The sequence below is a fragment of the Theropithecus gelada genome, chromosome 4 (genome assembly GCF_003255815.1).
Source record: "Theropithecus gelada isolate Dixy chromosome 4, Tgel_1.0, whole genome shotgun sequence".
NCBI classification, from domain to species: Eukaryota; Metazoa; Chordata; class Mammalia; order Primates; family Cercopithecidae; genus Theropithecus; species Theropithecus gelada.
In genome coordinates, this window is record NC_037671.1 from 35,186,228 (window position 1) to 35,213,875 (window position 27,648).

Below are 27,648 nucleotides of genomic sequence, written 5' to 3' on the forward strand. Positions count from 1 at the left end.
GAAGAGTTCACATGTCAGGCAGCAGCCTTCAGCCAATGGGAACTGATGTACAATTGCCCAACTCCCTCCTTACGTGGCTGGGTTAACTCTGAAGCATGTGCTTTCCCAGAATTTCCCCAGGGGATTAAGTTCCAGTCATTCATCCTTCGTTGGCTGTTTTCCCTTCCCAATCTATCTTTCACTCAACTGATACTGAAGTTTCATGCACCTCCAAAATAAATTACTTTCACTCATGTCCTTGTATCAGAGACTGCTTCTGGAAGAAACCAAACTAAGGCACCCCAGGCTAGCTTCTAATTTGCTTCACAGCAGTAAAGGTCAACTTTTCTTTGCATTAACCAAGAGAAAACTTAGCCATGACCTCATCGTGATGCTTGGATCCGCAGAACCCTGTCTCTCATGAAACCCTGATTCCTTCCTTTCCTTGTCAAGATCTCTCCTTACCCAGCCTGGATGACAGTCCATTCTATTGAGTACTTAGCAAACAGAGTTTAGAAACTGTCAGAAACATTTGTATTTTGTTCAAATTTGTAATATTCCGTAGACCAGAAACAGCACACTCTTTGATCCCACCCTTGTATGCCCAAAATATCTGAGTTGGAGGAGGCACTGACCCTCTGTCACACAGTTTAACTAGATTACAGAGTGCAAGACCCCCAAACCAGTTCCTGACACTCATTCCTCTCTTCAGCCTGTGGATTCTTATCACTTCCACAGCAAGAAAATTGGCTCTAAGATTATCCAGAGTTCTTTCCAAATCTATTACTTATGGAACAAGTGCTGACTTCAGATATCTTGTAATCTAAGATTTTTCATCTCCAAAGACCTTTCTTTCATTTTGCCTCTACTGGGTTTTCTATTTTATTTATTTATTTTTTTGAGACGGGGTCTCATTCTGTCACCCAGGCTGGAGTACAGTGACCCGAACACGACTCGCTGTATCCCCAACCTCCTGTGCCCAAGTCATCCTCCTGCCCCAGCCTCCTGAGTAGCTGAAACCACAAGTGAGTGCCACCATGCCCAGCTAATTTTTTTTTTTTTTTTTTTTTTTAGAGACTTTGAGTCTCATCATGTTGTCCAGGCTGGTCTTGAACTCCTGGGCTCAAGCAGTCTTCCTGCCTTAGCCTCCTAAATGGTTAAAGGCATGTGACCATCACACCTGCCTTACCATGGTTTTCTTTTTTTTTTTTTTTTTTTTTGAGAGGGAGTCTTGCTCTGTCGCCCAGGCTGGAGTGCAGTGGCCGGATCTCAGCTCACTGCAAGCTCCGCCTCCCGGGTTCACGCCATTCTCCTGCCTCAGCCTCCCGAGTAGCTGGGACTACAGGCGTCCGCCACATCGCCCGGCTAGGTTTTTTTTTTTTGTTATTTTTTAGTAGAGACGGGGTTTCACCATGTTAGCCAGGATGGTCTCGATCTCCTGACCTCGTGATCCACCCGTCTCGGCCTCCCAAAGTGCTGGGATTACAGGCTTGAGCCACCGCGCCCGGCCCATGGTTTTCAAATGTAAATTTTTAAATGAAAAATCTTAATCTTTTGGTCATTGCTGTCTTCCTGTGATCTGTCTCCCACTGCATGAGGGGAAATGTGTTATCTGCCTTTATTGTAGAAAGACGCAGTTGTAGAAATCTTCAGTTGATGTCTCAGGATTTTTCCTGCCATACACTTGGAACGTGTAAAAGCACAGGAAATATCCTAGCATAACACAAAGTTACCTTTGGGACCTAGAATGGAATGGGGAGGAGGGAGAAACAAAGTAGACCTTTTTACTCCATACCCTTCTGTATGGTTTGAACCTTTTTTTTTTTTTTTTTGAGACGGAGTCTCTCTCTGTAGCCCAAGCTGGAGTGCAGTGGCGCGATCTAGGCTCACTGCAAGCTCCGCCTTCCGGGTTCACGCCATTCTCCTGCCTCAGCTTCCCGAGTAGCTGGGACTACAGGCGCCCACCACCACGCCTGGCTAATTTTTTTTAATTTTTAGTAGAGACAGGGTTTCACTGTGTTAGCCAGGATGGTCTCTGTCTCCTGACCTCGTGATCCGCCCGCCTTGGCCTCCCAAAGTGCTGGGATTACAGGTGTGAGCCACCGCGCCCGGCCGGTTTGAACCTTTTATAACAAGAGTGAATCCAGACATTCTCTATGTAATTTTATATGTAATTTTTAAGAAGAAACAGGACTTAAAAAGAAATGAATGAATTTCCACTAGGGGGTGGTAGAGAATCACAATCCGTATCACAGTCTGAAACTGAAGGGCAGAAGGAAATAGTCAAGTTCAGAATCACATGCTGCAGCCCATTTGTAGTTATAAATCTTTATTAACTAGTTCAGTGTGAAATCTAATTTCTTCGTAAATGCCAAATAATACATAGTATGCTCTTTTGAGCAACGCTTTTCAGATTATGTTCTCATACAGCGTTTTACAGCCCTTTACAGCTTTTCTGTAAACTGGCCTGAGATGTACCACTAAATGAAATTGAATGATAGGGGTCCATTGTGGTTGGAATAGATACACACAGTGATTGATTTAGGTAGATTAGAAGGTGAATGGATAGATAGATAGACATACACACACACATTCCTCTCTTTGAGTCCCCCTGGGTAAGCTGAGGGATGAGTGCTCTGAAGGAAAAGCAGCCACGAGTGAGCTGCAGCATCCTTACTTAACCTCCAAACTTAACCTTTGCTGTAATATATATAGAAAAATGAATTCTGAACTGAATTCCCTCCTTAACCTCCAACATGCAGGCACTATGCCTCTGCCCAGTTTCTTTACCCATGCCTTTTATTATATCCCATCCCCAACTGAACCCTATCTCTGACCTGGTCAATAGGTGTGAGACCCAGATATTCTCACCCAGGAGATGCTGTTTCTTTTTTTCCAGAGGCCAGAGGTGGTTTCTAGTAAGCACCTGTATCATTTTGCAGGGGTTTGTTAAAATGGGTGGCCAGACTCACCTCACTGTGCCTAGGTGCCAATATGGCCTCTCAGTTTTATTCCCCTTGCAATCCAAAATCTGCCAGAACTGGACAGCAGTTTGATCCTTGAATTAGACCCTGGTTCATGATGCTTGCTTCGCACCCTCCCACCAGCTGTGCTTTATTTTTCTTTGATTCTAACTATTACAGAAAAGACAAGTCAGACTCCTTCATCGCTGGGCAAAGTTCCAAGTAAACTGCATTGGGAATCCTTGGCATTTTAACAATGGCTCACCGCTCCCCTTGTGACTAATGGGCAACACAGGCCTGTTTATGGATTCAAATCTCTGTCCCTGGATCACGTAATTTTAATTGTTCTGTTACTTCATTTCGATCCTCGTCACCACAGCATTTTTCTCACTGTTCATTTTCAAATTTGGTGTCCAACCTATTCCTGTGTGCTTTCCTTAATCCCTAGACCAAGCACTCTCTGGCTTGCTCATTCTCCCACTTGGGCACCCTGGATCCCAGCCAGTGGTGGCCCTTACCACTTGGCTCCTTCCTCAGTGCCCTTGGACCTCTTTGGCTCGCAACTGCTTCTGCTGAAGGTCTTCCTTTTGGCTCCATGATCTTCATGGCTGAGGCTGCTTCATTATTTCTGGAGGGAAATCTTGCTGCTTTCTGTAAACATTATTTTCTTAAGGCATATTTATGTGGAACTGTGCCATTTCTTTTCCTACTTATTCTGAATGAATTGAGCATTCCTGGACCAGATATTAGTGGAAGGTTCCTGTTGGATGGGGGTGGGATGATGAGGTGGTGAGAGAAGACATGGGCGATAGTAACCTCCTAGGTTTTACAACCGAAGGATCAATCCTTTATTACTACCACAGTGAACTTTATCTTAAAATATGCTGCATCCATGTTTCTTCCAACTTTGAGAATCTAATCTATTTCAGCAAGGATCCTACCACAGTGTTATAGCTCCCTGCATTCCAGAGGGATCCTTTGTTATCTGCCACCTTGGAACTTCCAAAACAATGTCTGCTCCCCCAACATGTGGGCCGCCTTCTGCCTCCCCCAGCATCTGGGCCTCACTGTAGCTCAGGCCAACTGCCAACAGCTCCAACCTAAGCTGGCTTCTACTCTTAGAGAGAGAATATTTTCGGGCCCTTTCCGAGATCCCGCACAACTAGTTTCCTCCACACTTTGATCTGTTGCCACAGCAACATTTTGGCTTCCTGTGCCCAGTTCTGCTGCTCTCCGTTGCTTTAAGCACAAATGGCATGCAATTTGGGATGTAAGCATACTTTCTGTTTCCTAGTTTCACTAAAAATGAAGTTCTCGTGTGGTTTTCTTTTTCATCCTCTTTGCTGTACTATACAGAGAAATGAATTCTGAATTCCCTCCATATTCCTAGCAAAAACAAACTCGCTTGAACTGCAATTTTGACTTCCTTTTCAACCCAAAAATTAGTGAGATGTTTTTAAGTTTCCAAGTGGAGGCTTTCTTGTTAGTATTGTTTTGGTGAGGTTTTGTTTTCTTTTATTTTCATTTTGTTTTGTTTTTCTATGTATGTATTTTATACTGGTGAGAGAATATAGCCCGTGTAGTTTCTAATTTCTATTTACTTTGTGGTTTAATGCGTTATGTTTAGAAAAATATGTATTCACTATTTGTTGAGTACGTAATTTTATAAATATTTGACAACTTAAGATCATTATTTGCTTTAGTAAAATATCTTACATTCATATTATTTTAAAATTTGATATGACAGTTTAGTTTAAAAGTATGCTAAAAGCTCTTAAATGTGTCAATTTATCCTTCCTAACAAACCACATTTTTTCCCCTAAATTTCAAAGACTTGTTTAGGATACAAAGGCTTATAACTTATGAGCAGTTGGTGAATTGTACATTTTAGCATAATAAAGTATCCTTCTTTGACACTGAAAAATTTCTTCATAATTTATTCTACTTTGTTCAATATTAGTATTTGCGATGGTTGGAATGTGTCCCCCAAAAAGCATATGTTGGAAATGTAATATTCAAAGCAACAGTGTTGGTAGCTGAGGCTTAATGATGACAGGTGTTTAGGTCACAATGACTCCATCCTCATAAATGAATTAGTGCCAATACAAAAAGGCTAAAAGCCTGTGAATTCAACCTGTTGCACTTGGGCACGCTCTCTTTCTCTTTTCCTCTCTCCACTCTCTCTTTTTATCCCTTTTGCCTCCCACCATAGTATGAGGCAGCCAGAAGATTTTTGCAAGATGCAGTCGTCTCATCCTTGGACTGCCTAGCCTCTAGGACTGTAATAAATCAATCTGTTCTTTGTAAATTATCCAGTTGGATATTCTGTTATAGCAGCACAAAATGGAGTAAGACGGTATTTCTATCCATAATTAATTTTTGTTAGCAGTTGCCTGAGTTTATCATTGTCCATTGGTTTATTTTAATCACTCGGTGTCATCTGATTTTAGGTGCTTTTTGTTTTTGTTTTTGTTTTGAGACAGGGTCTCACTCTGCCGCTCAGGCTGGAGTGCAGTGGTGCGACTATGGCTTACTGCAACCTCAATCTTCCAGGCTCAAGCAATCCTTGCACCTGTTTCCTGAGTAGGTAGGACTACAGGCAAGTACAACCACGCCCGGCTAATTTTTTTATTTTTGTAGAGATAGGGTCTCGCTATGTTACCCAGGCTGATCTCAAACTCCTGGGCTCAAGTGATCCTCCCTCCTTGGCCTCCCAAAGTGCTGGGACTACAGGTATAAGCCATTGCCACCAGCACTTTTTGAACAGCAAATACACATACACACACACACACACACACACACACACACCATCTTCACTGAGAAGCAGAAAAATTTAGATTTAATGCAGTGATATAAATGGGCATTACAAATGCATATATATCTACCCTTAACATTAAAGTTTCCTGTGTTTGTCTTCCCTTAGAATCTCCCTTCCTCTCTGCAAAATGCAACTATTATTCCAAATTTGGAGTTGATCATTATCTTGCTTTCATCATAGTAAATATTGTCTTTGCTTCTGACAACAAATTAACATCATAATTAATATCACAATGTATTTTTCTGTTACTTGTTTTCTTCATTCAACATGATTTTAAGAATTATGCAAGTTTATTACTGTATCTGTATTCCACTGATCTTGATGTTGCATAGAATTCCACATTATTATGCCAAAATCTGTGCATCAGTTTACCTGCAAATGGACACTGAGTTGTTTCCAGCTTTTTGCAATTACAAAGAATGCTCTCGTGACTTTTCCTGCACATTGCTCTTGGTGCCTTATTCAATAATTTCCCTAAGGTGCATATATACTTAAGGGTAGAGCTGCTGTGCTTTAGGATATACTCAGCTTCAACTTTACAAAATGCTAATTTTTTTTCCAAGCAGATTATTTCAGTTGGAAGTCTACCATCAGAGTATGAGTTTCCCTCACCCTATATCCTCATCGATTTTTGATAATGTTAGACTTTTCAATGTTTGTCTATTTAGTGATTTTAAAATGTTATTTCAAGGACTGTTCTAATTCACAATTCTCTGATAACTATTGTGAGTGAGCTTCACTTTTGTATATTTATTGGTCATTTATATATCCCTTTTTGTGAACTGCCCTTTCACATCTTTTGATCATTTTCTTCTGGGGCTATTCTTAGATGTTCTGGATATTGATCCTATGTAAATTATGTGTGATATAAGTTTAGTTTGTGGCTTTTTTTTTCTTTAGAGTATATTTTGATAAAAGTTTCTAATTTTAATGTGGTCAAATTTATTCATCTTTTCTTATACATTTTTGTTTTTAAAATGTGTATCTTTTTCATAAATATTTTTCTACTTTGAAGTCATACAAATATTTCTTTCACATTTTCATTTAAAAGTTTTACAGTTTTGCCTTCAATATGTTGGTCCTTAGTTCATCTGGAATGTATTACGATGTATATATATCCATTAATCCAGTGTCATAAATTCAAACTTACTGAATTATACGTCCTTTACCCACTGGTCTTTAATGACCATTCTTCATATACAAGGGGTCCTGACGCTCTTTCCATTCTATTCTATTGGCCCAGTCGTCTACTTCTCCTCTCACCAATAATAGCACATGGTCTTAAATCCAGTGGTGTATATATCTTCTCATGTAGTCAGAAAATTCCCCAACTTCCTCTTTATTTTCAATGGTATTTTGGCTCTTCTTGAACTTGCGTTCCTTCGTTTCATTTTAATATCATTGTGCCCAATTCTATAAAACATTTTGTTGAAATTTTTCTAGAAACAGCATGAAACTATATATCACATTGGGGAAAACGCATTTTTATGATATTGATGCTTTCTAACCATGAATATATCTCTCCATCTGTGCAGTACTTCTTCAACTTCTTTTAATGATTTTAATTTTCCCCACTAAGATCTTGCATGCCTTTCCTTTTTGAGAATTTATTCCTGATTACAGTGGACCGTTCAACAATGCGAGGGCTAGCAGTGCTGACTACCTGTGCAGTCAAAAATCTGCACATAATTTTTGACTCCTCCAAAACTTTACTAATAGCCTACTGTTGATCAGAAGTCTTACCAATAACATAGTTATTCAACATATATTTTATATTTGTATGTGTTATATACTGTACTCTTACAATAAAGTAAGCCACAGAAAAGAAAATGTTGGCCAGGTGCAATGGCCCATGGTTGTAATTCCAGCACTTTGGGAGGCTGAGGCGGGAGAACTGCTTGAGACAAGGAGTTTGAGAACAGCCTCAGCAACATAGCGAGACCCCATCTCTACAAAAAATTAAAAATTTAACCAGGAAGGGTGGCATGCACCTGTAGTCCCAGCTACTTGGGAGGCTGAGGTGGAGAATCGCTTGAGCCCAGGAGGTTGAAGTCACAGTGAGCCATGATCACACCACTGCACTCCAGCCTGGGCAACAGAGCAAGACCTTGTCTCAGAAAAGTAAAGAAAATGTTATTTAAAAAATCATAAAGAAGAGAAAATATACTTACTATTCATTAAGTGGAAGTGGAGCATCATAAAGGTCTTCATCCTCATGTCTTCATGGTGAATATGCTGAGGAGGAGGAAGGGGAGGAGGGGAGTTGGTCTTGCTGTCTCAAGGGTGGCAGAGGCAGAAGAAAATCATATATAAGTGGACCTGCACAGTTCAAGCCCATGTTGTTCAAAGGTCAACTGTACTGTAAATTTGTTATATTTTATTAACCAGTTAATCACATTTCCACTTCTTTGTTTTTATAGAAAATGCAATATTTTATATATTTAGCCAACTGTGCCAAACTCTTAATTCTTATGTTTTAGATTATTTTTCTCTGTAGACAATTGTATCATCTCTGAATAATGAAAGTTTGCTTTATTTCACTCCTATCCTTTCAACTTTTTTTTGATCTGTTGTTAAAAGCCCCCCCATACCATGCCTAAGTAATAAGTAATCTCAATATTATATTCCATCTCATATAATAAAATTTGACTTCCTAAAAGGGCTTGCTTCTTTTTAATTCAATGTCAATGCTGGAATTTCAGTTCTTAGCCTTGAAACCCTGGTGAAAAAATTCTCAGCAAGAAGGAAAAAAATGTTCTCGCCTTCTCCTGAAGCTTGGGAGAACAATAAATGAAAACTGTTGTCATAAATGGTTATTTCTAACAATTTTTCAAACCCCTAGACTTCAGATATTTTGGACAGGACCTGACAAAATGACCCCTAACCTGTAAAACATCTATACTTTTGACCACTCATCTTTCTTAATAATTTAGTTCTCTGGTGATAATGTTTGAGTTTAAAATCTCAAGCTTCAAAAGATAACGTGATTTGTGAATTTTCTATCAAATCAGAAAAGAATCACTGGCATTGCTCTCTTCCCATACATGCATAGGATAAAATAGCTCTACTGGACATTTTATTAATCAAAGAGCCTGAGAGACGGCTGAATGGCTGAACCAAGCAGAGAGAGTCGGGGGAGGGTAATTCCTTGCTGGGCCTTAAAAAGAGCCCACGAGATGGAAAAAAAAAAAAAAAAAAAAAAAAAAGGCCAAATAAGATGAACCTCTATTTAGGCCCCAATGAGAGCCTGCTTGACTCTGATCTTTCTTTAGCTGGCTCAACGTTTTGTTCTTAATTATTTTTACTCAAAATCAAGAACTATTAGAAAATAAGAACAATTATGGAGTTTTGTTGTTGATTTCCACCTCTCTACATATATACATGGAATATATATCTCCTCCCAGTACACATGAACACATGCAAAAACATATTTAACTGAAACAAAAGTTTCATGAAACTATACTCTCATTACCTGTGATGCAGGCAAGTATTTTCAATTCTATTTTATTCTATTTCATTCTACTTGGAAAAAAAGTCTTTTGATCTCAACATAAATGGATTCTGACCTGCAGTTTCAAGCCAATACGTTACAGTAAGAGTAAATGTAGGGTTTCTCCCAGTTTTATCTGGCAGTCCCAAAGCCAGGATCAGAGTAACCGATGGAGCATCATCTGTACGGTCCACATCTGAGGAGGAGGTCTGGGAAAAGATCCAACATATAAGACGGGCGAGGAGGCTCAGGCCTGTAATCCCAGCACTTTAGGAGGCAGAGGCGGGAGGATAACTTGAGGTCAACAGTTCGAGACAAGCTATGCAAACATGGTGAAACCCCGTCTCTACTAAAAATACAGAAATTATCCAGGTGTGGTGGTGCGCACCTGTAGATCCAGCTCCTCGGGAGGCCGAGGCACGAAAACCGCTTGAACCCGGGAGGCGGAGACGACTGCACTCCAGCCTGGGCGACAGAGGGAGACCCTGTCTCAAATAAAAACTAGTAATAATAATAATAAAATGTATCCCTAGTCTGGCTTTCAGGGTCTTAGATGAGGTTCAGAAGTGGACTTACGAGCCTAAGGAGCGCAGTCAGTGCTGTGGATTCCCACATCCATGGGACCTGCGATTTCGGGTTATTCTGTTCAGGGACAGATGATGTCCCTCATTTCTACCTACTAATGGACTGGTCAAGATTCTTATTTATCAAGTCAGTTGGAGTGGGCTTAAGTAAGTTCTCAGCCAAGGCTGTGGGGTCTGGAGGACCAGATATCCCGACCAAACCCCCCCCTCCACTTCTTTCACACGCCTGCCGCAGAGGTGCACGGGTGGGAGTGGGGAACTGAGGCAAGAAGCAGAGGAGGCGAGACCGAGAGAAGACAAACTACCCTAGAGGAAAAGCTCGAGCTGTTACCCCTCCCCACTTTTTCCGCCTTCCCTCTTCCCCCTCTTTCCTTTCTTGCCCCTCTCCAGCTTTTCTGGTCCAACCCTCTTCTGCGCCTAACACTGGCACCTCCTTTTCTTCCGGCTGATGAATAATTGTTGGCACAGCAGCCTCCCTGGGGCACTGAGGGGCGGGAAGGTTAGAAGGAGCCAGGGCTAGAGTCCTGGAAGGTGGCAGTCAGGTCGCAGGGCCACAGCAGACATTCTAGGACTCTCTCTTTCGGGTGTTTCTCCAGCGCCACGCAGGAGAAGACGGAGCCTGCGGGCTGCGACTGGAGGAGCGGGAAGCGCAGTATCGGGATCACGGCCCTGGGACCAGGAACAACGCAGACTCTCCAGAGCCAATTCCTACTTCAGCCAGCGCAAGGGCGCGACGACCTGGCGCGGAGCATCTCAGGCCGCCGCGGGGACCCCCCTAAGGGACTCGGAGGCGTTTGCCTACCTTAGAAGTGGCAGAGAATAACCCGGCACGGAGTTAAGCAGGCTCGGCCCGCGGCGTTCGTCCCGCCTCCACGGCGCCGAGCCCTGATTGACGTTCAGCCAGGCCAATCATAGCCTCAGCGTCTGAGGCGCGCGGAGCTGGAGCGCCCAGGCACGTCCGCGGTTCCCAGGGATGCAAACTCTCTGGCGCGGCAGCCCGGGCTGCAGTACGCCTGAGGGGGTCCTTCCTGTCTGCGCCTCCCGCCGCCGGCCCGGAAAGGTCTGCACCTGAGGCTGGATACTTGGACAGAGGCAGACACTGCGGCTCAAAACCCCAAGGGCGGGGTGCCTACTGTACAGAGTCCGGGAACGCCTGCCTGAAAGAGTTCCGGCGGCTCCGCGAACACTTGGAGAAAGCGCTTGGATGCAGTTGCTGGGTGAGACTTGGGACGGTGGTTGTGTTTTTCAGAAGGCGCTCGGGCGGGGTGGTGAAGGAGGGATACAGACCTCTAGATTCCTCTCTCGTTGGGGTGAGGTGGGGGACAGCAGTGAGAGTAGTTCTCATCCCTGACCCTCCTCCGGGCCGGCCGACGGAGGAGAGAGAAGGGGAGGAAGAAGGGTCTGCCCAGGCCTTCAGACACTTTACTTTGTGGGAGATGTATGTATTCTGAGTGTCCCTGCTCTATGTATGTATTCTGAGTGTCCCTGCTCTGGAGGGATTGTTAAAGCATCCAGGTTCTTGGGGAGGGTCCTAGGAGAACACTCCAGGTGATATTCTTATTCTTCCTATTTTCACCGTGTTTTTTTTTGGGTACAACTTGTTCCCTTTAACCCGAGGTGGCCTTGGTGTCCGGCAGCTGTTTTCTCTGCCAGTCACCACCCTCTGGGCCTCACGTCTTCATCCCTCAAGTCCGCTGCCTCTGAGCTGCTACTTACATCTGGTCTGTTTCTACCTCTGCTGGACCAGAAGTTTGCATTAACGCCCCCACCCCATCCTGCAAGACCAGCACTTCCAACCAAGCGCGCTCTCCTCTGAACCTAGAACCTGCTTGGAAATCTGAGTATTTCCTCTATGCCCAGGTGAAGATTGATGTCTGGGTTTCACATCTCCCGACTCTGTTGTGTACTATGTCGTTTCTCAGCTTGGTTATATGTGCCTCCATTGAGTGGACCGTATCTCCAGAATTTCTCCTAACCCTCCCTGTATACTCCCCGGCAATCCTCTTCCTTTTTTTTCTCCAAATACCCCTCCCCCCACCAGAAATAACTTTACCACTGTGCCACTTCTGGCATGGAGCACTAAGGAGCCGTACCACACCTGGTGCCAGAGGTGGAAGAGAAATGAGGTTTGAAATGTGGGGAACAAGAAACTAATCTGTGGGAAATTCTTCCACTCCTCAGACGTGTAAAGATGTGTTGGAGACTCTCATAAATATATATTCAGTAATGCAGCATATGCTATGATGACTATGTATTCATTTTTTATGGGAATCAAGAATTCAGAATGATCAAAAATGCCTGTGTGTAGAAGACATGAATCTATAGGAATATCACACATAGTGAGCACAACGGTGAGTGAAATCCCATGTTTCATGCTTCCCAGCAGTCCCAAAGGGAGCCTCCAAATGTGTACAAGATTCAGACTCCATGTAACCTGCATCTGTCTATGCACTAGCTATGTGAGCTGTTACCTCAATCTTGATGAGGTTACTCCGGAAGTCTGGGATCTTGATTTTCGCCTGTCACTGATCACCTGGCTACAGGAAAGGAGACCTAAATCCAGAACTTAAATTTATGAACACCAGGTCTGTGGGCACTAGACCTTAGAAGTAGGTGGCTATTGGCTGGTCCCTTCTGGAGTGAGGCAGACATACCTATGCCATATGCAACATGAAAGGTTGCCTGAGCCCCTCAGCCTGAGGTAGAGTAAGGACGGAGAGGTGGATAGGGACTTTCTTCTCAGACCAGGGAAATCAGAAGCCATCAGATGCCTTCAGTAGAGAATCCAGCACAAAGAAGATCATAAGTCGTCTCCTCTCCACTTCTCTATAGTCATCATGGACATAATTGCTAGCCTACCTTTCCTTGGTACTCTGGTTAGTAGAGGGAAGTTGAGATAATATAGGTGAAAAAACTGAGCAGAAAGGGAGTGAGGATACGGGGCCTCTACAGTTTGCCTCATGGGTTTCCCACTCTAAATAGATGAGGTACACAACATTCTGGCAGTGTCACACTAGGGCCAGAGTTGGTAGCTCACAGATGTACGACAGAGGGTGGAAGGAGTATGCCTCTCAGGCAGGCAAGTTTAGCCTGGTGGACAGAGGATGTGGCTTAAAAGTTACTGCCTACAAGACCAGTGCATGCAAGTGAGTCCCTGCTGCTGCTTAGGTCAGAGGAGACGAGGCAGAAGGCTGATGAAAACTCACCAACTGGTGGTCAGTCTGAGAAGCAGTCAAGATAGAGAACTGCAAAATTAACAGCACAAGTTTTTCAGGAGTCTCAGTGCCCAATGTGAGGTCTACCAGGGATGCCCAGCCCCTATGGTCTGAGCCCCAGGAGCCTGGTCTGGATGTGGATGCCCTCTGCTTATTCATAGAGACCTGGGAAGCTGAGCCAGGAACCTGGATAGTGACCAGAAACACACCCAGACATCTGAGAAATGCTTCCCTTATATCCAAGAGATCCCTGTGTGTAGAACACATGAATCTATTGGAATATCACACACAGTGAGCAAAGTCTTCTTACACTTACTAAACTCTCTCCGTAGATTTACTAAATTTTTCATCAGTTATTTAATGGAGGGAAACCAGGTCCTAGACTCAATTTAAAAAAAAAACTCTTTAGGTGAGCGTGTATGCATGTGTAAATTGTAGTATACAGTGGTATGATTGGATAGTCAAAGGAATATCTAAGCCAAGTGTACCTAAGGAGTAAATTTGGAGTCAGAGGAAGTTGGTCATTGTAGGAAAGTAACTGTTGCAAGAAAGATTTCTTGGAATGTAATTATCTAATGTGAGGCATTTATGCCTCTTTTCCTCCATGTTTCTAGTTTCTGCCTTGGGTTTGGCATTTATTTATCCTGCTTCAAGTATAAGACTAATGGTTTATTCGAGGGCCCACAACTTCTACTTCTGCCCTGGCTTCACACAGATCATTTTCTCTTCTCAAGTCATTGTATTTTCACTGGTAGTGAAAGAAGGTAATATCTTCATCTTCAAATAAATTAGGGGGAGGGGTTCAAATTATGAGGGAAAAGAAAAATTGGTGGTTCTGCTGTGGGGAAGAGTGCTGAAAATTAAAGGACACCTGCTGAGCTGAAGAGAGCTTTGGGGTTTGGTAATTTGGGGTGTGAGGTGGGTCTTCAAGAATGCCATGGGCTTCAAGACTACTGTGTCTCTCCCTTAGTATTTTCCTCCTCAGTTTGAGAGGACTTCCTGGTAAAGGACTGAAAGAAATGTCCACTCCATCATGTCTCTGCTGACACCTAGCTTCTCTTCTCCAGTTATAAGTCTGTTTTCCTATTGGGGTAACACAAGAAGGAGGAAGAATAGCTCAGGTCTTCCCTTCACATCTCTCCTACAAGGATTGTGAAATGTCATATGCCTCTTCCCATAGACTTAGATAGACCTAAAATTGTCAACATGTGTCCAGATAGTTGCAAAAAAATATGATTTCCAACATATTCTCCATATTAACACTTTACAGTAAAACTGTTAGTCACTCATATGTTCAATTCAATCTAAATATCATAATGTTTTGACACCCATTATCATTAATTTTAAAAATATATAAACAACCTCTTAATGGTTGGAAATTTTACATTGCTCTTTTTTTTCCCCCTTTGAATCCATATTTTTATTCTCCCCCTCCCTGCAGAATTTTTCTTTTTTTTTTTTCTTTTTTTTTTTTGAGTTCTCAACCCTGGTTGCATCCTAATATAATTTTTTTTGTTGTTCTTGGAAATCTTTTATTGAGCCACCTATTATGCTTCTTTGCAACAAAATATGTTCTTACACTGCATTTTTAATTTCTTGTTCCAAGTGTTTAAAAAGTTATATGGGCTGGGTGCAGTGGCCCACACCTGTAATCCCAGCACTTTGTGAGGCGGAAGCAGGAGGATTACTTGAGCCCAGGAGTTCAAGACCAGCCTAGGCAACATAGGGAAACCTCATCTCTACAAAAAAAAAAAAAAAAAATGCTGGACATGGTGGCTCCTGCCTGTAGTGTCAGCTACTTGGGAGGCTGAGGTAGGAGGATCACTTGAGCCCAGGAGGTTGAGGCTGCAGTGAGCCATGATCATGCCACTGCATGCACTCTAGCCTGGATGACAGAGTGAGATGCTGTCTCAAAAAAAAAGGTGTATGGATTAAGATAGGATTACCAACTGTTAGAGATCAAAATAATGTCAATACAGATTGGATATACTTTATTTGAAATGCTTGGGACCAAAAGTGTTTTGGATTTCAGATTATCTTGGATTTTAAAATATTTGTATGTATATAATGAGATACCTTGGGGCCGGGACCCAAGTCTAAACATGAAATTCACTTATGTTTCTTATATACATTATGCACATAGCCTGAAGGTAATTTTATACAATATTAAAATAATTTTGTATGTGAAACAAAGTCGTGTTAAGTACAGTACTTATATGTGGCATCATATTGGTGCTCAAAAAGTTTCAGATTTTGGAGCATTTCAGGTTTTCTGATGAGGGATGCTCAATCTGTAATACACATTTTGGTAAATAAAAGTATAAGTTTGTAAAGGTAAAATTTAACTGGAAATGCATCTCTTAATGAGATAGATAGGGACTTTATTTTCCCAATTTCATGTTGACAAATGTTACTTATTAATGAATCTGGGCTGTATATTATTTCAATTTAAAAAAATTTAACATGAAAGAACTAAGGAATCTTGATCATATAAATGAATGAGAAAATAAAGACTTTTTGAGGCAACTTGACTCCATTTTAAAAATTTCTTCTTAGTCATATGCAAGACTCACGTAATGGGCTATTATTAAATAATATTTTTAATAATCTGTCGGGTGACAACTCAGGTATAAGGTTCTTCTTCAATTTTGTTGAAAGCAAAGAATTAGAAACCACTTGACTTGCAAAACTATTTTTATACATACACTTTCAGTTTTTAGAACCATACCAAAGACTTCACAAAGTCTTATAAATAACTAATAATTATACCTGCTGCTCTTTCACTTAGAGATACCTTGTTCATGAATCTCAAATTGAATAAAACTAGGGTGAAAGAAAAACAACCCCACACACACAAAATTGGAGATAAAAAATCAATAGATTCTTAATAAATATCTCTTCATTTTTTATGTCATCTGGAAGTGCCTTTTAAAACTATGACAGAGATAGTGCTGTATAGTTTACAGTACGTGTGTATGTGTTTAATTTCATTATTGTACAAAATGGTCAATTTTATAATCATGCATTTGATAGATGTAGAACAGTGTGTCAACCTCCAAGCAGGAGAAATTAATCCAAAATAAATGAAACTGGATTTCTAAAGTTTAGAACATCACATCCAAGATTGCATTTGGGAACATTTTGTTTTGTATCCATACACAAATGAATTTCTGTTTTTAAGAACATAATTTAATCTACTTAATGGAAATCAACAGCAAAATGAAGAGAAGGTATTGGATAATTAATAAATATAGGTTTACAGAAATTCTATTACTGACTGCTATTATGTGCATTAATTACAGCAGAATCCACAAAATATTTCCATCAAATTAAATCTTACTCTAGGAGGTATATGATAAAAATAAATAAATGAACAGAAAAATAACAACATACTGTAAACTGTTACCCAAGTAGAAAAATACATTTACGTGATCCAGAAATCTTTGGTAAAAATTAATGAAAATATTTCCCCTATTAGTCAGAAGAAGTTCAAGAAAACATACATTAAAATACCTTCAATATGTGTGTGTTTTACTCCAAGATGTGATGTTGATCTGTGAGAAATTAATGTTGAGTGTTTTGCCTCCACTGCCTTGAAATAATGCAAAATAAGCAACTGAGCTGGGGGCAGTGGCTCATCCCTATAATCCCAGTGCTTTAGAAGCCAAGGAGGGAGGATCGCTGGAGCCTGGGTGACAGAATAAGACACTCTCTCTCTCTCTCTCTCATATATATATATGCAACTGAAGCGCAGATGGGACACAGGTAAGTGGGAGAATTCACCAAGCTCTTTGTTAGTATTTAGAGTGTTTCATAGAAAGCTAATATTTCTTCACTTTTTTTTTGACAAATTTAGAATATCCTAGCTCTGAGACAAAAATTGGGAACCTCAGCATGAGTTTGTCACCTGAATGAAATTAAAAAAAAAAAAAAAATCACGTTGAAGGCTGGGTGCAGTAATACATGCCCATAGTCCCAGCTACTCTGGAGGCTGAGGCAGGAGGATCACTTGAGCCCAGAAGTTCAGGAATTCGAGACTGGCTTGAGCAATATTGCAAGACTTCATTTCAAAACAAACAGGAAAAAACCCACCACCTTCAGTATTTCTTGCCAAAGCAAAGGAGCCATTCGTTCTTTACAGTGGTCAGGAAAGGAAGCATCAAGGCCATCAAATGAAAAATTTTCAGCATTTCAGCTTCTCTGCTCAGGGAAATATATGAATCTAGAATATCACAACATAAGCCAGAACTGCCCCATTTCTCATGCCACATGTCACTCTTAAGGTTACTCAACCTCGAGCATGGTTGGCATTTGGGGCTGAATGGCATTTGGGGCTTTATTGTAAGGGGCTGTCCTGGGCATTGTAGGATGTTCATGAGCTACCTCAGTCTCCACGCACTAGTGCCAGTAGCATTGACCCCTGATCCCTCTACCCAAGTTGTGACAACTAAAAACGTCTCCGGATAATGGAGGAACCTTAAATGCGTATTGCTAAGGAAAAGCCAATCTGAAAGGATTACATATCGTATGAGTCCAACTATATGGTAATCTGGAAAAGGCAAAACCATGGAGACAGTAAAAAGGTCGTGGTTACCAGTGGTCCATGGCAAGGGCTGGATGAATGGGTGGAGCACAAAGGATTTTTAAGGCAGTGAAATTATTTTGAATGATGTTGTAATGGTGGATACATGTCATACCTTTGTCAAAACCAGTAAAATATACAGCACAAAGAGTGAACCCTAGTGTAAACTATGGACTTTACTTAATAATGTATCAATATTGACTCACCAATTTTAACAAATGTACCACACTAATACAAGATGTTACTAATAGTGGAAACTGGAGGGAAGAGGGCATGAGGGGACATATGGGAACTCTGTAATTCCTGTTCAATTTTTCTGTAACTGTTAAACTGTCCAAGAAAAGTCTGTTTTTATAAATGGAGGCGTGGTTTTATATGGATCAAAATACCATGATTGCCTTTTTATTTTACACATGGTGAAATTAGAGCAGGACATATTTTAAACTCAAAATTCACAAAATTAATTTATGAAAATGTTTACCCAGATCAAGCATATTAAAGAAACTTAGATTAATATTGTTACCTTGAATTTAATTTACTGAGTAATCCTCTAAGACTCCTCTACACATTATTAATCTAGAAGGATTTTTGAAGTCGTTTAATGACAGTTATTGGTCTACAGTCAAATTGCATATCTCCATTAAACTAGAGTTGTATTTTTCTATTTTCTGATCCAGAAACTTTTTAGGAACAGGAAATGTTTATTTTAGAAAACAAGAACACTTCTTAAGCACTTGCTGTTAACAGTTATTTTCACATGTGCTTGTACTTACTTTACACTTGTCAGAACATAGTATTTACCTTTGAACCAAGGTTTTATAATAAGCAAGCACTTTTTTTATTTAAAAGGCACATTTTCCAAGTAAAAAAAAACATTAAAAATTCAGTCCTCTGAAGGCTAATTTCTTTAAATCATTTAACCTACTTGTTTAAGGTATAGATTGGAATTTTTCTCAGCACTCTCTTGAAAACAGGTGACAGTGGAACCTTGTTAGGTTCACAAATCCTAGACTTTGATTATATAGCCCAGGCTCAAATTTTTCTCGAATGTTATGGACATTCAAAGCATTAGGAGTCTTGGTTTCATTTCTTATTTTTTTTTCTTCTGGGTATATTTGAGACTCATCGTGGATTCAAATAAATTAATAATAATTTCACAAAACTGATAAAAATGGGAGCTCCGTTGAACATGAGAGACATTGATTAGTATTTTATAACATCCTCCAAATGAGGATCCCATCGCTAATTTAGATGCTTCTTTCAAAGGAGGCTCCTTTCCTTCGTTGTCCATAATATAGTCACACCAGTCCTGAAAAAAACATGCAAGAGACTCCAGATCTTTATATTTCATACTCTGAAGTCATACAAGCGGATCTGCATTTCCTCCAGTGGAAACTGTATAGCTGGTCATCTTTCCAGGACCCTTTTATCAAGAAACAATGCAGCTTCTACATTTGTGCTGCTTCTACACCAAAACAGCTGGAATCTATATGGTATGGTTCTGGATGCTCTTGTATACCTCACTCTTCATTTCTCACCTAACCCATGTGCTATGGTTTGAATGTTTCTACCCTGCAAAACTCATGTTGAAATGTAATTGCTATTGTAACAGTATTAATAGGTGGAATCTTTAAGAGGTGATTAGGGTGGGATTGGTGATGTTATAAAAGGGTTGAGTTCAGCCCCTTCTCACTCGCTCTCTCAGCCTTCCATCTTCCTCTGTGTGATATGCAACAAAAAAGCCCTTCCCAGATGCCAGCATCTTGATTTTGGACTTCTCAACCTACAGAACTGTAAACCAATAAATTTCTGTTCTTTGTAAATTACCTAGTCTGTGATATTCTGATATAGTAGCACAAAATGGACTATGACACCATGTGTTTGCACAGAAAGAAAAAAAATTTCATACGATAATTGCCCCTTAATCTGCAGAGAATATGTTCTAATATCCTCAGTGGATGCCTGAAACTGCAGATAGTACCAAACCATAATATACACTACGTTTTTGTTCCCCATACATACCCATGATAAAGTTTAGTTTATAAGTTAGGCAGAGTAAGAGATTAACAATAACTAATAATGAAATAGAAGCGTTATAACGATGTGCTGTAATAAAAGTTACGTGGCTGACACTTCTTTTTCTTCCTCTTTCTCTCAAAATATCTTAATATTTTTAAGCCATTGGTAACTGAAACTGCAGAAAGTGAAACTGTAGATAAACTGTTAACTCTATTTAAACAATAAAAGAAATAGTTATATTCTTGGGAAAATTGACAATTATCCAGCAGCCCCTTTGCAAAGAAAAAAAAAAAAATGCATGTATTGGAAAAAATCTCAACCACAGGGTTCCCTAAGCTTTGCAAACACCAAACAGCATCCACCTATCCATCTTCAGAGAGCAACAGTTTTACTGTTATTTAGAAAAAGCAACCATTTCAGGTGCAGTTTTTGCACCTCAGCACTTCCCAGCTCTCTATTAATGTGGGACAACTCACTATCCCTGACTTCAGTTTTTGTGAAGCTAGATGCCTCACTAGAGTCTAAACTCAGGCTAATTGGAGATCGTAAAATTTTAGATGCTTGCTAGAGGTAGAACACAATTTTGATTGGAAACTTTCCAGCAACCAATTCTAAAAGGTGTTAATGGTGACTATTTTCTAAAACAAATCTGAAGAGTAACTAATATGATAAGACCAGAAATATATTTCTCTGGTAAGTCCCTATAAAAAGAAAGCTAGGTAATTAAATAATCTCTCAACAATATTGTTTTAGGAAACCCAGTAGAGAGTTTCACAGGCCTGTTTCTTATGGGATTGCTCAATGTAAGTAAATACTATCAAACCAAAAAGTAACTTTGTAACAGGAATTCTACAGAGCCCCGATACCTTACAGAATGATGAGTACAACAATAGAAACAAATAGAAGATAACCTAGAAAAATAAAGCGAATAACTCTTAATGGTATGAGTTAGGTTAAGAAAAGCTGCCTGGAAAAAGACATCTGAATAGAATTTTAATAGACACAGCTAGGAATTTCCCAAGCAGGTAGAAGAAGGGGGACATTCCAGGCAAAGGAAACCATGTGAATACAAAGGTAGGGAGTCATGAATCAATATGTTCGTTTTTGGTTTTGTTTTTGTTTTAAAAAAGAGCTATAATAGGCTGGGCACGGTGGCTGTAATCCCAGCACTTTGGGAGGCTGAAACAGGTGGGTCACTTGAGCCCAGGAGTTCAAGACCAACCTGGGCAACATGGCAAAACACTGTCTACAAAAATAAAAAAGTTAGCCCTGTGCAGTGGCGTGCACCTGTGGTCCCGGCTACTTGGGAGGCTGAGGCGAAAGGAGCGCTGGAGGTGGGAGTTGGAGATTGCAGTGAGCAGAGATCATACCACTGCACTCCAGCCTGAGCGACAGAGACTCTGTCTAAAAAAAAAAAAAAGAAAAAAGAAAAAAAAAAAGCTGTAATAAGATCTGCTTGCTAGACAATACAGTGAAATGAGGTAAGCTGAGGAGGTGGGCAGTGGCCTCTTACTCTATGTAAGATTTGACATTATAAAGTAAGTTGCCAGAGTTCTGAATGAGGGCATTAGAAATAGTAATGAACAGGAGAGCATACACTTCAGAGCTGTCTGCTGTCTGGGAGGTGGAATTTACACTAAGTACGAGTAATAGAATGAAGGGGTTGGGGGAACAGTAAGAATCTAGGGTGAGTGTAAATCTTCTGGTTCAGGGGATAAACAACAGGAAGTCATTGAAATCTATTGGCCTATCTTGCATTTTGAAATGATTTTTACTCATGTAAGATTCTGTAACATTACATGGTCATTAGAAAATACCTGTTTACTGGATTATGCAGGTATTCGAAATGTTCAAACATTTCATGCAATATCAAAAACTCAGACTGGCTGCAGTGGCTCATGCCTGTAATCCCAGCACACTGGGAGGCCAAGGCAGGAGTACTGTCTGAGCCCAGGACTTCAAGACTAGCCTGGGCTGCATGGCAAGACCCCATCTCTACAAAAATTTTTTATATTTGCCAAGAGTGGTGGTGCACATCTGTGGTCTCAGCTACTTGGGAAGCTGAGGCAGGAGGATCACTTGCACCCATAAGGTCGAGGCTGCATTCAGTGAGCCCTGGTCATGCCACTGCAATCCAGCCTTGACAATAGAGCAAGACCCTGTCTCAAAAAAAATATCATATTCATTACTGTTGCTGCTGATATCAGAAAAAGTTCTAAGTACCCCACAGTAGCAGATACAATCTTTTCAAAATTCCAACTTCTACTTTTAAAAGTTTAAATTTTAGCACTGGCAACAAATATAACTAGTTGTTTTCCCTAAAGTGATAGTATCACTGTTTATTTTCAAGAAAATGTCTGCCAAATTCCCAAGTCTGAATAATCAATTTTCTGTCACTTTTTTTTTCCAAGTGAAAAGATGGTGTTTCCATTAAAGAAAAGAAAAAGTGGCTAATTCAGCTTGCAACTCAAACAAGTGTTTTTCCTAGAGACAACTACATTTCAGCACGCAGTAGAAGTGTTTTATGGGTACATCACATTGTGTCACAAAGAATATTTTTTAAATGTGCTTAAGGGTTGAGATTTAATAAAAAATAATTTTTACAGCTTCATCAAGGACATTAGTAAAACTGATTTTTTTTTTTTTTTTACTACGAATGTGTGGTAGTGAAGAATACAATGACTAATAATAAAATTTGGTGCCATTGCCTTAATTCGTGCTAAGACACCAGTCATTTTACCCACCATTGAATAAAATCCACCATTTTTGCACCATCAGTGCAAATGTTAACACAGTTAACACAGTTGTGGAGGATAAACCACCAGATTCAAAAAAGTCATATAACACTTTTAATGTTTCAGAACCTCTGTTGCCCAGAATTCACATAAAAGAAGATCATCAATGGTCAGTTGGTGCCGATACCTGACGAATGAAAGCAAAGCAGGATGTATAGCCATCTGTAGATCAGTCCCTTTGTAAGGCTAAGGTACAAATCTTTAGATGACTTTTTTTTTTTTTGAGACGGAGTCTCACTCTGTCACCCAGGCTGGAGTGCAGTGGTGAGATCTCGGCTCACTGCAAGCTCTGCCTCCAGGGTTCACGCCATTCTCCTGCCTCAGCCTCCCAAGTAGCTGGGACTACAGGCACCCGCCATCAGCCTGGCTAATTTTTTTTTTTTTTTTTTTTTTTTTAGTAGAGATGGGGTTTCACCGTGTTAGCCAGGATGATCTCAATCTCCTGACCTCGTGATCCAACCGCCTTGGCCTCCCAAAGTGCTGGTATTACAGGCGTGAGCCACTGCGCCTGGCCTAGATGACATATTAACTCAGTCTTTATGTTTGCAGTTAAATCTTTAATTTGGCAAGTTACTGCATCATTGGAAAATGCCAGCACTATGCATTCTTGTGATTTTTCATCCAGCAGGTGTTCAGCAATGTCAACTGTTCAAGCCTCTATTAGTCTCTTTGCTTGTGTGTGCTCCTCCAGTCAATAAAATATGATGGCTTATCCTGTCAGAAGCTTTTAAAGAGTGTATTACATCTACATTTAGGTTATTTAATTCTCTTTTTTTAAATAAACTCTGAATGATTAGTCCTAAAATGATACTGCAAATTTGTTGGAACCATATTAGTGTTTGAAAATGTTTTACTGCGCAAGACACAATGTGATAAATTATTAACATCTATAAAGCTGAAGGAAATATCACTTTCAACATATTTTTGTTATGTGTAGTTGTACTCAGTTTCTTTGGAATAGATTTCTCCTTTTTATGAGGAATCAGATAACTTGCTGATATGTCAGTGTCATCCTTTTCAGCATCTCTAGACATAGGCAATCTAGACACCAGAAAATGTGTTTTTCTCATCTCCCTTTTTAAAGCCAGCCATCCACCCTATTCAGATAAAATCTTTTTAGTTAAAAAAGTTTTTGAAAAATATATTATTGCAGAACAACAAAGTAAACATAATTTTTGTTATGTTTCTGTGTAAAAGCAGAAAAAACTTTAGGATTTAAAAATGATTTCTTGGAAGATAATGAGGTTACAGAGATTATAACAGGTATAACTGAAAATAGTTGTTAGAGCACTGTAGAAAATAAACAATTTCTGAAAACTACATATTTATACCGTAAACTCACTACATTTGAAAACTCTAGAAAATACAATACACAGGCATACAATCTGTTAGGTGTCAGAGAAATAGTCATCATTATTCATCACATGCCATTGTAGTCCTTGGTGAACTCTTCTGTACACTTACGAGAGTCAGACTAAAAAAAAAGGCGAATAACATCTTAGTTTTCTGAGTATTTTTGACCTTGTTGATCCTCTAAAAGGATCCAAGAGATCTCTGCCTCCCAACATCCCCAGGAATCCTCTGATCACATTTTGAGAACTGTTGGATAAGTCAGTTAATATTGCAGGAACATAGGCTATCTCCATGGGGAAAAAATGAAATCCCCAGATCTCTACCTCACACCATCACTAAAATAAATTGTAAATGAAATAAAGGGCTAAATGTGAAAAGGTAAAGGTTTAAAGCTTTGGGGGGGAAATGTAGAATAACTTTATTATCTCAAAATAGATACCCTAACAATAGCACGTGCTGAAAGAGAAATGTGAAGAAATGGGAATTTGCATAGAATCTTGGTGGAAAGGTTAGTTTTCCCACTTATTTCGACTACTTATTTCACATATGCAGTGTTGTACAAATTTAAAGAGACAAGTATCCTACAGACAAGCAATTCTATGTTTATGTGCCCTAGAGACCTGAAGACATTCTCAAATACATAAGCGAAGAAGTATGCATAAGGATGTTCATTGCAGGTTTGCTTATAATTAGTGGAAAGTCAGGGGATGCCCATCAGTGAATAAAAAAGTAAATAAAATTGTGTTGCCTTTCTACAATATATTTTGTGCATCCATTAAAACAAACTAAATATCCATATTTCACAAGGACAAGTCTCACAACATAATAACAAATGATATGTACTAACTTTAAACTAGTAATTACATCTGGGGAGGGAAAAGAAAGGTGGACCTGAAGTCAGGTGCAAACAACACAACTGTATTTGAGTAGTGGTTGCATGACCATTGTTCCATGTATTTTTTGTATGTTACAAATATTTACTATTAATTATAACAACATACGGTGTACTCTAACTCCTTCATGCTGCTAATTATAGAATATCTACTTTGTTGACTAAACCCTTTGGCTGTGTGTGTGTATATATATATATATAGCCTATTTCCGTTCATGGTTCTGTGGGTAAATAACAGTTGACTTTTTTCCTCTGCTTAGTATTTTAAAAAATCTATTAGTTTATCAATCTCTTACTGAGTTTTAGTTTTAATATTTGTATTAAGTATTTTAAACACACAGAAAGACTAGTGAACACCCATTACCCAAACACCCAGCTTTATTAAATCTTAGTATTTTGTCCTATTTGTTTCAATAGTTTTTTTATAAATCAGTGACTATAGTAAAATTGATACCTCTGAATCCTTCCATTTTCTTTTCACCACCCCCAAATATAACCACCAATGTGAAGTCAGTTTTATTTACCATTGCTATGCATGTTTTTAATATGTTTACTAAATGTTTATGAATTCTTAAGCATTATAAAGCATTATGTTATAGAGTTTTTAAGTTTTATAAAATATTATCTGATATCGTTACTTTAAGGAAACCTGCAGTAACCCCTTCGGAAAAAGAATAATCACACGTAATTTGTTACATATTAAAATAACTGCTCCTAAATAGTGATGTGGCCTTGGGCAAGCTTTTTCAAGTTTCTCTGAGCTCCAGCTTTTCCTTATCTGTGTGATAAAAGAATATGAGACTATGTCTGCGCTCTCTTTCAGATTATAAGTCTGTATAAATTATTCAACCTAAATGTTCCCATTGGTTTACTTAAAGGATAGTTTTGTCCACTTATGAACAACTCTGTTTCATCAAAATTAGAATTTACTGAATGTTCATTAGTTTTAACTTTTTTAAGTGGTTTGTCACAGAATTCTTTCAATGCTGAGATTTTCAAATATATTGCAACCATCGAGAGGACATTCATGAATATTCACTATGAGCCTGATGCTATGCGAGGTGTCAGAGATACAAGAGGGAACTTGACAGGTACAGTCTGTCCCCCACAAAGCTTATGGCTGAGTTTTTAAAATATAATTCAAGCTTTTCAGGAACACAGTCAATCCATAAAGCAATAGGGAGAAACGTTTCCAATATCAAGAGGCACTGATGAATGAATGTATGAATGCCTAAATTTTATAACTATTTTGTTTTTTGTAGACATAAAAAATAAGCATTCACTGTATGATCCTTAAATAAAATCATTGGCAAAGTGTAGCCTATAAATGTCTGCAAATACCTCACCAAAGGCTAGAAGACATTTTGCCAGAAGGAAGTAATGTTTACATTTCTATATTGTGTTTCTTTTTCCTCTACATATGCATTTTGTCCTATGCCTATGTCTCCTTCTTAATAGGCTTTGACATGAACCCAAAGCAAATGTTTCCCATTATTTTATCTATTTATTGAATACATTGTTTTCTCAATGCTATTCCTTTCATTTACCAGTTGTAATAGTCTGGGTTTGCTCTTATTTCTCTTTACTCTAAAATGGTTTCTTTGTTTTTTTTTTTTTTTTTAAATCTGTAACACAAAACTTAGTGCTTGGTTATATAAGGAAGGCATTGTTTTCTAAAAACACTGGTTTACAAAATGGAATGTGCACACTACAGGGAATGTGCAAATGATCCTTGAGGATACAGGAAGGAAGTGTTGAAGTTTCTATTTATTTTGGTAACTTACAAACTTTCTATTTGTTACAGTGTGAGTTTTGGTGTGTATAGTCAAGCCATATGCTAGTACATGGGATAATGTGTAAATAAACATGTAAGTGTCGATAAGTACTCAACTATTTTTTACTGAGAGGGCTTTAGGCTTTTTTTTTTTTTGTAAGTTTAGATGCCACAGTTCAAATGTGTGTGTTGGTCTTATCTATGTAACTGTTGTGTGTGCTCTTCCAGGGAGTGATGGTGTCTCATGTCTCTTGCTCTGTCCAAAGGACCTTGTATGTATAAATGCTAATAAATATTTATTGAACTCCATTAATAAATGATTCCATTCTTCAGACCATCAAGCTAAGGACTACCCTTTGAACATACTTTGGAAACATTTTCATTAAAGCTAAGAATGTCTCAGAAATTTTTAATTAAATAGTAAAATTGGCCGGGCGCAGTGGCTCACGCCTGTAATCCTAGCACTTTGGGAGGCTGAGGCTGGCAGATCACAATGTCAGGAGTTTGAGACCAGCCTAGCCAATAGGTGAAACCCCGTTTCTACTAAAAATACAAAAATTAGCCGGGTGTAGTGGCAGGCGCCTGTAGTCCCAGCTACTCAGGAGACTGAGGCAGGAGAATCGCTTGAACCCAGGAGACAGAGGTTGCAGTAAGCCGAAGTTGTGCCATTGCACTCCAGCCTGGGCAACAGAGTGAGACTGTGTCTCAAAAAAAATAAATAAATAAAATTAAAAGTGAACACAAAGATATTTTTCTTCGTACCAGTAGAAGGAAGATGTAATGAAAAATAAACTGCAATAGTAAATTTAGAAGTAATACTGAAAGAGCAACTGGGAAGTCTTAGATGAAGTTGTCACAAGCTTCTTCAAAGCAATGAAATATCCAGTTGTCTCATTTAATTCTTGTTTGGTATAATTTTTCATTGATAAGAATAATTCATAATTAACCAGCTTACATATGCTTCTTAAATTTTAGTGTACATGAGAATTACTAAGAAGTAGACTTAAATGCAGATTCTCAGGCTCCAGCCCAGGGATCCTAATTCAGCAGCTCTAGAGGGGATTCAGAAATCTGCATTTTCATGAAGTACCCTGGACGATTCTAATGCATGTTGTCTGTAACACAACTTTAAAATAAATGTCCTATATAAGCATATTCTATCTTGCCAGCAGCCATGAGAATTT

The 27,648-nt window shown here is 39.4% G+C and overlaps 1 long non-coding RNA gene across 1 annotated transcript; it reads left to right on the forward strand.

Moving 5' to 3' along the window:
• Window positions 1-10,022: 10,022 nt before the first annotated feature.
• Window positions 10,023-19,761, forward strand: LOC112623159. Its single transcript, XR_003119096.1, has 2 exons — window positions 10,023-11,051; window positions 16,906-19,761. It is a non-coding gene; the product is annotated as an uncharacterized LOC112623159 (long non-coding RNA).
• The last annotated feature ends 7,887 nt before the right edge of the window (window positions 19,762-27,648 follow it).